Genomic DNA, 11,475 nt, shown 5'->3' on the forward strand with positions numbered 1-11,475 from the left:
AATGCAGCAATAATAATAGTACCCTCAATACAACACAGAAATCGAGGATTATAGTGACTGAGATTTTTAACCTATTCCCAAACTAACAGGTTAGCCTGCCACCCGCCATACCTACATGGATGCTGGCAGAAAAAACGGAACTCCTGGGTTAGAAACAAAGGACTTTACAACTCAGAGCAATAGCAGCAGCCAGAGGATTAGAGTTTTCTTGCACATGTTCTTGCCAAACTCACTTGTGGTGTGGAGAGGGCCAGTTAATACCTGCGTATGTAATGGGTTGCATTACAGGAGAGAAATCATGGCTCCAACTTTTTGTTAATGGACTCCAAAGGGAGTTATTACCTTTATTATACCAGGCAGTAAGTATACCTGCCCTTCGCTTCAGAGAGATGCTATCTATATAAGGCTATAAACAAACCTGCCATTATGCATTATTTGCTTCTTCCAAGATTATTTGCTGGGGCTTCCCTGGTGGCTCAGATGGTAAAGAGTCTGCCTGCAGTTCAGGAGACACAGGTTAGATCCCTGGGTCAGGAAGATCCCTTGGAGGAGGAAATGGCAACCCACTCCAGTATTCTTGCCTGGGAATCCCATGAACAGAGGAGCCTGGCAGACTACAGTCTGTGGGGTTGCAAAGAGTCTGACATGACTGACAGACTTCACTTCACAAGATTATTTGCTATACAAACATTGTTGCAATGGAAGACAGAGCAACTACTTGAGTTGCTTACAAGATATGCAGAAATGTGAGAGAGGCTAATGGAGAACTTTTCCCCAGAACATCTTAGCACACTTTTCAAGGACTAATTCCATTTTCCTGGACTTAACCTTAAGTCATCAGATTTAGTTATCCTTCTTAAATAAATAAATTTGTTTAGTTTTGCATTTTTTATATTGGAACCTAATTGATTAAGAATCTTGTGTTAGTTTCAGCTGTACAGCAAAGTGATATAGTTATATATATACATGTACCTATTCTTAATGAATTTAAAGGGGAAATTACTGCTATATATTTTTATACTATAGTAACACATTATTCTGGAGAAATAAGTGCAACCCACTCCAGTATTCTTGCCTAGAGAATCCCATGGACAGAGGAGCCTGGTGGGCTGCTGTCCATGGGGTCGCACAGAGTCAGACATGACTGAAGTGACTTGGTAGCAGCAGCAGCAGCAACATTTTATCAGGGCTTCTCAGGTGGCTCAGCAGTTAAGAATCCATCTGCCAATGCCAGAGATGCAGGTCTCCTGGAGGAGGAAATGGCAAGCCACTCCAGTATTCTTGCCTGGGAAATCCCATGGACAGAGGAGCCTGGCGGGCTACAGTCCATGGGGTTGCAAAGAGTCAGACACAACTGAGTACACATATACAGCGTATTACTATGGCATCAGGAGAGAATGATTTTATTAAAGAATGAAGTAAGACATCACTTCGTATGTTTAAATCTCATAATCCCATTTGGGTTAGTGTGTTTTTGGTATATCCCAGAATCTATTCCGAAAAGAAGATTAATGGTATCTTCCTTTGCTCTTGTGTACGTTGCCATTTAGAATTACTTCCTAAAGCTACTATATGAAAATTAATTGCATCGTCATAACAAAGCATACTGTACTTATTGCATAAACAGAGCAATATTTTTGCTATAATATATAAGATCTTGTTTCATCAAATATTGCACTCATAAAAAACCTCAACATATTATAACTTTGTTCTCCAAGGTAAATATTTTGGAAAATCAAGTTGAGAAACATCTATATTACAAAATGTTTAATCTTAAGCAAAGATTTTAAGATTTCTTTTCAAACCTAGCAACTCATCAAAGTAATATTTCTTGTAATTGTCACTATTTCTACCTAATTTATCTCGAACATTCACACACTCATCTTATAGTGAAATGTCAAAACTGACAAAAAATGTATGACAAAATTAATATTAGCCAAATTTACTCTTGAAAGTCATTGTGTCTGCAATCCTTCATCTCTGCAAAACTTCTGCATTTAATATGTTCTTAGCCTATCTATGCTTAGTGAAATCCTACATATATTTCAAGATTCAGTTTGAATGCCTCTGCTGTGAAGAACTGCCTATTTTACTCTGTTAGAATTAACACATTGTTTCCTTATTTTTCCATCATAGAACATGGTTGATATCTCTCAAGTCACATCCATTACTTTTTTCTACTTTTCTTTCTTCTCCACCAAAATGTTGTTGGAAAAATTCTGTCTGGAACATCTTGGGGTCCCTTATATAATATTTATCATCGGAGTTTGTTTGTTTGTTTTAAGTCCTTATGCTCATGGAGAGACTTGCTGGGAACACACAAATGTGGGAAGTTTATATGATGGATATTATAAGGATGAAGGTGGCTCAGTGGTCAAGAATCCACCTGCCAATGCAGGAGACACAAGAGGAGTAGTTAGGATCCCTCAGTCGGGAAGATCCCCTGGGTAGGAAATGGCAACCCACTCCAGTATTCTTGCCTGAAAAATTCCATGCACAGAGGAGCCTGATGGATTGCAGTCCATGGAGTCACAGAGCTAGACATGACTGAGCATGCACACATAGACCTTATGATAAGCCTAAAACACAATGTTGATGACCTAGTGACATATGATGTAACCCATACCTAAGACCTGATTGTCTGCTTTAATGTATCATAATCTCTTAATTAATTAATGGTAATATTCTAGTAATTGTTTAAACTATGTATTATAGTCTCTATCAAACAAGTAACTCTCTGTTACTTGTACACTTATTTATGTTTGATTGATACGACTTCCTTGAATTTTCAAGATCTTGGTTAAGCATAAACCATATGTACATGCATGCCTTTATATATATACATATATATATATACATATGGCATATATATATATGGCTCATGGATGATAGTACAATGACTTAAATAAATGAAATCCTAAGCATTTATCCCCAGATGACATTGAGATCAAGTACACATTCTGTCATAATTTGAATTTTATAACTTTAATAATAACTACTATAACTTTAAAATTCAAAGATAACATTAAATGTTAGTATTCATTTTTTCTTAAAATGAGCTAGAGTGAAAAGTTGAACTCTGGAACAAGAGAGCATTTGAAGCAACAGGAAAATAACTCACTTTCTTGAAAAGATTAATAATAATTTATACAACCCATACGAGATCCCAGCAATATTCATAAATCACTCTCCACACATGCCAGAAGAAAGTGGTATTATTTTAGGGATTTTTTTTAATTTACTTTTCATAGTTAGAATATTTTGAGTTTCTGTTCTTCTAGAGAAATTTCTCATACTTAGTATTCTAGCAGTAGTAGAAACAGAGATTATAAGACTAACTGACATTATTGAGCACTTACTTTCTGTCAGGTATTGTTCTGAGCAGTTGTCATGCTTACCTCATTAAATCCTCTGGACAACATTATGAAGTAGATATTATTTTTGGTCCCGTTTTGTAGATAAGACAATTTAAGGGTTAAATGGACTTGTCTAACTTCATAATGTTAGTAAACGAAGGTCACTAACTTCAATTAGCCCTCAGGAGCCCATTCTTCCTCCTCTGTATCATTGAAATGTAGGGAAATCTTTGTCCTTTAAAACACATTTAACCCCACTTAACACCATAGATATTTTTAAAATTTTGAAGAATCAATTTTTAAATCAATCCATAGAATTTTTGACGTATCAGGAATGCAGATTACACGAAGAATGATAACTAAGGCTTTCTGGAAAGGATGACTTTTTTCTTGATGATTTGTATTTTTATTTTTGAGTTGAAATATAGGCAATTTGTTTAAAATAAAAGACATCAAAGAAAACGATACATGTAATGGTTTAGTCAGATCAAGAGTAACTAATACCCCTCATCCTCACTCTTTTGTTGTTGTTATTTAGTCACTAAATCATGTCTGACTCTTTTTGCAGTCTCATGGACAAGTTCCTCTGTCCATGGAATTCTCCAGGCAAGAATACTGGAGTGGGTTGCCATTTCCTCCTCCAGGGGATCTTCCCAACCCAGTGATCGAACCCAGGTGTCCTGCATTGGCAGGTGGATTCTGTGCCTCTGAGTCACCAGGGAAGCCCCTTACTCTTTCACAGGAAAATAAAAAGAGTGAAGCACTTAGTGTGTGTTCTAGTTGAGGCTGGACTTGGGACTTGATAGAATAACAATGCTTCATTACTGAGGTGACCGTGTTGGAGGCTGTCTCAGATTTTTGTTAAATATTTAAATTTTAAGATACTTTTCATCTTAAAGACCATTATTTCTGACTCATAACAAAAGGGCAGTGATGACCCAAATTGTTACCTAGCTTCATCCCTGGGTTGTTTTTTTAAATACAAATTTTATAAGAACTACACAGCCTTTTTTCACAGGGATTCTGTGAAAGTGCTGCACTCAACATGACAGCAAATTTGGAAAACTCAGCAGTGGCCACAGGACTGGAAAAGGTCAGTTTTCATTCCAATCTCAAAGAAAGGCAATGCCAAAGAATGCTCAAACTACTGCACAATTGCACTCATCTCACACACTAGTAAAGTAATGCTCAAAATTCTCCAAGCCAGGCTTCAACAGTACATGAACCATGAACTTCCAGATGTTCAAGCTGGATTTGGAAAAGGGAGAGTAACCAGAGATCAAACTGCCAACATCCACTGGATCACCAAAAAAGCAAGAGAGTTCCAGAAAACATCTATTTCTGGTTTATTGACTATGCTAAAGCCTTTGACTGTGTGGATCACAACAAACTCTGGAAAATTCTTCAAGAGATAGGAATACCAGACCACCTGACCTGCTTCCTGAGAAATCTGTATGCAGGCCAAGAAGCAACAGTCAGAACTGGACATGGAACAACAGACTGGTTCCAAATAGGAAAAGGAGTACGTCAAGGCTATATATTGTCACCCTGCTTGTTTAACTTATATGCAGAGTACATAATGAGAAACACTGGGCTGGATGAAGCACAGGCTGGAATCAAGATTGCTGGGAGAAATATCAATAACCTCAGATATGCAGATGACCCATCCTCATGGCAGAAAGCGAAGAACTAAGGAGCCTCTTGATGAAAGTGAAAGAGGACTCATCCCAAATGAGTCAGACATGACTGAATGACTGAACTGAACTGATATGACACAACTTTTAGCAGACAAGACTTTTCTTGAGAAGTATCAGTTTTTTCCTGTCATAATCTCATCTCACTTTGGGGAACAAAAGGGAGTATCATTTAATTTTGTTCCTGAATTTCCTATAAATGCTGACACTTTCCTCCATTATTTTGGTCAGAAAACAGTTTTTAAACGTTCATTTATTTCTACTTGGGTTACCTTCATTCTGAAATAGGAAGAGTCCTAAAAGATGATTTATATATTTGGATAAACTTTTTTTGGTAAGAATTTGTAGTTAATGGGCATTGGCAAACCATGGACCAGGGTGTGAACTGCAGGTATCACTGCTCTTCCTCTGGTTCAACTACTAGAATATCACTTCACCAGCCAAGTTTTACTAGTTTGAGTGCATGTGTGTGTGTGTGTGTGTTGTGCATGTGTGCTTGTATACACAAGTTCACATCTTAATTTCCTTTTCTTTAAAGAAAGAAAAGCATTGCTACATAAATGCATTGTTACTACAGTGTCACAAAGCACCTGTTAACTTTTAAGTAGCCAGAGAGCTCTGCCAGGATTCTAATTTTGTGCTGCCAAATGTGCCAGTTTTGTGTTAGCGCTCCTCTCTTAGATCTGTCTCTTCAACATGACTGGATTGCTTTAAAACAAATGTAAAAGAGAAACAGGGAATTCCCTGGTGGTCCAGTGGTTAAGATTCCACACTTTGACTGTAGGGAACATGGATGTGATCCCTGGTTGGGGAACAAAGATCTCGCTTGCCTCTTGATGCTGCCAAAAGAAGAGAAAGAACAAAAGAGAAAAGCATATACCAAATGGTTGCATTTATATGTGTAATCTGAAATAAATAAATAAATAAACCTTAGACACAGAGAATAGGTCAGGGGTTGCCAAAGGTGAAAGATGGGGTTGGGAATGGGTGAAAAGGATGAGAATGTACAAACCTGAGTTTTAAAATAAACAAGTCATGGAGGTGTAATGTACAGCATGAAGACTACAGTTAATAATACTGTATTGCATATTTAAAAGTTGCTAAAAGAGTACATGGGCTTCCCTGCTGCCTCAGTAGTCAAGAATCCTCCTGCCAGTGCAGAAGATGCAAGAGATTCGGGTTCAATCCCTCATTCAGGAAAGATCCCCTGGAGAAGGAAATGGCAACTCAACCCAGTATTCTTGCCTGGGAAATCCCATGGACAGAAGAGCTTGGCGGGCTATAGTCCATAGGGTCTCAAAGAGTCAGACACAACTTAGTGGCTAAACAACAACAAAAAGAGAGTACATATTAAAAGTCCTCATCACACACAAAAAAACAAGTTTGTAACCATGGATGGTAATGTATGTTAGCTAGACTTATTCTGTTGAATACATATAATGTGTTGAATTCAGTGAATGAATATTCACTAATATTTGATGTTTGCTTTTTATATTTTGATATTTGAGCATTTGATATTTGCTTCCTTTTGTGAATTAGCCCTTGCATATTTATCCTACAATTATAAATTGATTTCCTGCTAAAAAAAGAGCAAAAGAAAGTCCTTTTCCTAGTGTATTTCCAAACTAACTAGAAGGTGTTATTTCCTAGAGTTCTGCAGAAGCTAATAACACCTACAAGTCATATGTATCAAGTTGTAACTAGAACTTCTTATGGGTAAGTAAAGAAAAACTTGGAACAGTCAGCTTCCAAGTCTTCTTTCCCCTAATTTGCAATGAATATAAAATATACTAGGAGGTAAAATTTATTCTCAAGTTCATACTTGGGCATAAAAATATCTACCACCTCCTTTAAAAGAAACTATATATTTTTCTTAGTATTTTTCCACCACAGTTTTTGACTAAAATAGTCATCAACTAACAATTTTAATTATAATAACAATGTGTTCAGTCACATTTGACTCTTTGCGACCCTATGGACTGTAGCCCAATAGGCTTCTCTGTCTATGAGATTTTCCAGGAAAGAATACTGGAGTAGGTTGCCATGCCCTTCTCCAGGGGATCTTCCTGACCCAGGGATCGAACCCACATAACTTATGTTCCCTGCACTGGCAGGCAGATTCTTTACTACTAGCTCCACCTGGGAAGCCCATTAAATATATGTACTAGGTGCCTAATATGGCTGTATTTTAAGTTTAATATCCCATTTGACATTTACTCAAGCCAATTCTAAGAAAATTTGAATCTACCCAAAATCCCCCACTCACATGGGAGCTGTAAAAGGTAGTTGGCACCATAAGAATACATCTTCCCTTGTTTTTATACTCAGGCATCTACTGATTGGCCCACGTATGAATTTGAGACCTGACAGCCAATCTAAACCTTAGCAAATCACCTGTAATGCCACATTTTGGAAAAAATACAAGCAAGTACAGTCACATTTCTTTGTTTGGGGTTTCAAGTAGGACATATTAAAAGAGAAAGACAGTTCCTTGGGATAATCAGCTTAAAAGTCATGAGAAAAACTGGGAAACTTATGTCACATTATATACAACATAAAGTAAAAGTTGAAACTATTAATATAGGTCAGTAAGAATTATTTTGTGGAAATAGAATAAATGATAAAACTAATTGGAAATAGATATGAAAAAAAGAACACATGCAGGAGTAATCCAATCCCCCACTAGTGATCTCACATAAGACTAACAATTCATGAAGTCAAATTTGTGTTGGATTAACATTAGCCTCTTATTCATCCTCCCTACTGGAAACAAGAGAGATTGCAACTTCCTTCTATGGAGTTTGTCCTTTTTTCATCCCTTTATTATTAAATGATTATTTTGTAAGACAACCCTGCTCAGAATCAGCCCTAAGACACAAATATTATCATTCTTATTTTACAAAAGAGAGAATGAGATTTAAAGTATTAACAAAGTTTCCCAAGGTTATGTAATTCAAAAGTGGTAAAAATAATTTGAGTTAAAGTCCTTCTACCTCTAAATTTTGCACACTAAACCACAATCAATTTTTCCCATTATCAACTTATTTCTTCTTAATGAAACCTTGATGTAGACAGTTGAAAATGAGTTTGAAAACTAATTCTAGCTTTCCAGAGAATATTACTGAAATTTAATCTATCCACTGTTGCTTATACACAAAAAAGTATCAACACTTATTGAATGTAGAATGTATTAATTTAGCTGTATTGTGAGATTATGAGTTACTGTCTTTTTTTTTCTCTTCTAAGGCATGAGTATGTTGACTTGGGATTCTTACTAATATCACTCAGTACTATCAGACATCACCTCACAACATCCTGAAGAAAAAATATAAAGTTTATTTCTATTTTTAAAGTAAAACAGGAAGCTCAAAGAGCTAGTTTGCTTGCATAAAAAATCAGACCCAGTTAGCGGTGAATAATAAAAAAACACATATTAAAATATATATATTTTAATATATATATACCACATATATACTCCACTGCCAATATTTAACAAAATTGTGTATATGCATGAGCATGAGAAAAAGAGAGGGGCAGAGATCAAGGTGAGGAATTAAAGGCTTACAGTTAACCAGATAACTAGCAAATATTGTCTAAGCACTTAGTCTCCAAAGATTCTCACTAAGCTGGATTTTATAAGAAAACTTCTTTTGAATCTCTAGCCCCAACTAAATAGGAGTTCCTTGAGCTGCTTCATGGGTGGGTCTCCCAGAAAATTCCTACACAGTTCCAACTAGAGGCTGGAATGGTAAGGGGTCAAGGCTTGTTTTCAGTGAATATTACCTTCTCTATCAACCAGTCCATCCTAAAGGAGATCAGTCCTGGGTGTTCATTGGAAGGACTGATGTTGAAGCTGAAATTCCAATACTTTGGCCACCTCATGCGAAGAGTTGACTCATTGGAAAAGACCCTAATGCTGGGAAGGATTGGGGGCAGGAGGAGAAGGGGACGACAGAGGATGAGATGGTTGGATAGCGTCACCAACTCGATGGACATGGGTTTGGGTGGACTCCAGGAGTTGGTGATGGACAGGGAGGCCTGGCGTGCTGCAATTCATGGGGTCACAAAGAGTTGGACACGACTGAGCGACTGAACTGAACTGAACTGACTGATTATTTATTTATATATTGGCAGTGCTGGGCCTCCATTGCTGCGCAGTCTTTAACTCTCGTTGTGGTGAGTGAGGGCTACTCTCTAGTTGTGGTGCACAGGCTTTTCATTGCAGTGGATTCTTTTGTTGCTGTACACGTGTCCTTGGGTGTGCGAGCTTTGGTAGTTGCAGCATGTGGGCTCAGTAGTTGCGGCTCCTCGGCTCTAGAGTACAGGCTCAGTAGTTGTGGAGCACGGGCTTAGTTGCTCCTCAGCCTGTGGCATCCTCCTGGACCAGGGATCGAACCCATGTCTCCTGCATTAGCATGAGGATTCTTCACCACTGAGCCACCAGGGAAGCCCCAGCTGAAACGAAGCAGGACCATATGGTCCTTGTCCCCTGACCATGTTCTCTGCCTGCATTTTGCCTGTGGAAAACTTTAGTCAAAGAATAAGTTTAATCAGAGAATGAGACATGCAGACACAAAGGAAAACAGTCTAAGAGGTGACTAAATAATAATAATGTAGTCATTAAGCATAGTTAAGGACCTTTAGTTCTTTCTCAAGGGCTATAGATAATATTCTGAGCCATATCCTGTGAGCTGTCTCATAGATACTAAGATACGAGGTGGAGAAGTTAAGTACACGATGACCAAACTGTACCCAGGACTTGAGTTGCTACAATTCTGAGAACCTACTGTAGAGAAGTGGGAACAAGTACACCCCGGAACTGAAGACTAATTGTACCTGAAACAACTAAAATGATGTTGGTCAGACCACTGATGATCAGTTTGAAGATGACTGTTAGAGATGACTATGCTGTTTCTGCATGTAGCCCTCCCACCCTACCCTGTCTATAAATGCTCTCACCCCCTGCTTGTCGGGGCTAGGGGAGAGTCAGCCTTTGAATGGAGACAGATGCTCACCACCCTCCCCACCCCTGCCCCCCAGTTGCCAGCATCTGAAATAAAGCAAATTTTCTTTTCCACCAACCTGGCCTGCTTATTGGCTTTTGAGTGGTGAACAGCCAGACCGCCCACGCATATCTTTCAGTAAAACAGCCTCAGTTTCGAGCTAGTTCTTTTGTTTTTCTATATGGTATTGTAAACTTTTTATTTTACCCGTATATCAAGAATAGCTTGAAGCAGATTTTTTGATTCTTCTTTTCTTCCTCTCCTGGAGGCATGAATGAGTTGGAAAATAGCCCAAATTGAGGCAGTAAAAAAGATATTCAAGACATACGTGTCACCATCCTTTCAGCTTTCAATTAATTGTGAACTTTCAGCATGAAAATGATTTCATTGGTATGTTTATTCACATAGTGATCTGGAAAATTTAAATAGCTTTGTGTAAAGCGTAATTTATAAACAACAAAAAGATATTTGGGGATTGAATTTAAAGTTCTCTTTTAAAGGAGAAATATCATATGACATCTTTCATATGCAGAATATTAAAAGAAATGATACAAATGAAATTACTTACAAAAAGAAAGAGACTCACAGACTTAGAGAACAAACTTACAGTTGCCAGGGTAAGGATGGAGGGAAAGGGTAGTTAGGGAGTTTGGGTGGACGTGTACACACCGCTATATTTAAAGTGGATAACCAACAAGGACCTACTGTTTAGCACAGGGAACTTTGCTCAATGTTACGTGGCAGCCTGGAGGGGAGAGGAGTTTGGGGGCGAATGGATACATGTATATGTATGGATGAGTCTCTTCACTGTTCACCTGAAACTATAAGTTCAGTTCAGTTCAGTCGCTCAGTCGTGTCCGACTCTTTGCGACCCTATGAATTGCAGCACACCAGGCCTCTCTGTCCATCACCAACTCCCGGAGTTTACCCAAACCCATGTCCATCGAGTCAGTGATGCCATCCAACCAACTCACCCTCTGTCGTCCCCTTCTCCTCCTGCCCCCAATCCTTCCCAGCATTAGGGTCTTTTCCAATGAGTCAACTCTTCGCATGAGGTGGCCAAAGTATTGGAGTTTCAGCTTCAACATCAGTCCTTCCAATGAACACCCAGGACTGATCTCCTTTAGGATGGATTGATTAATAGGCTATACTCCAATATGAAATAAAAAGTTCAAAAAATATATATATGCATGTGTTCTTCCTTCTTTCCATCACCTGAAATTAGAGATTCTCTTTATAGCTGCTGAGGCCATGAGGCAGCATGAAGCAAGTCCCTATGTGCACAACCGCATGCATGTTTATTTTGTCCATCCCATGATGGTCAGGGAAGCCTGGTGTGCTGCAGTCCATGGACTTGCAGAGTTGGACACGATTGAGCAACTGAACTGAACTGATATTCTGTTGCTGTAACTCCTGGGAAGC

Source organism: Giraffa tippelskirchi, chromosome 12, assembly GCF_054371585.1.
Source record: "Giraffa tippelskirchi isolate mGirTip1 chromosome 12, T2T-mGirTip1v1.2.pri, whole genome shotgun sequence".
Taxonomy (NCBI): Eukaryota; Metazoa; Chordata; class Mammalia; order Artiodactyla; family Giraffidae; genus Giraffa; species Giraffa tippelskirchi.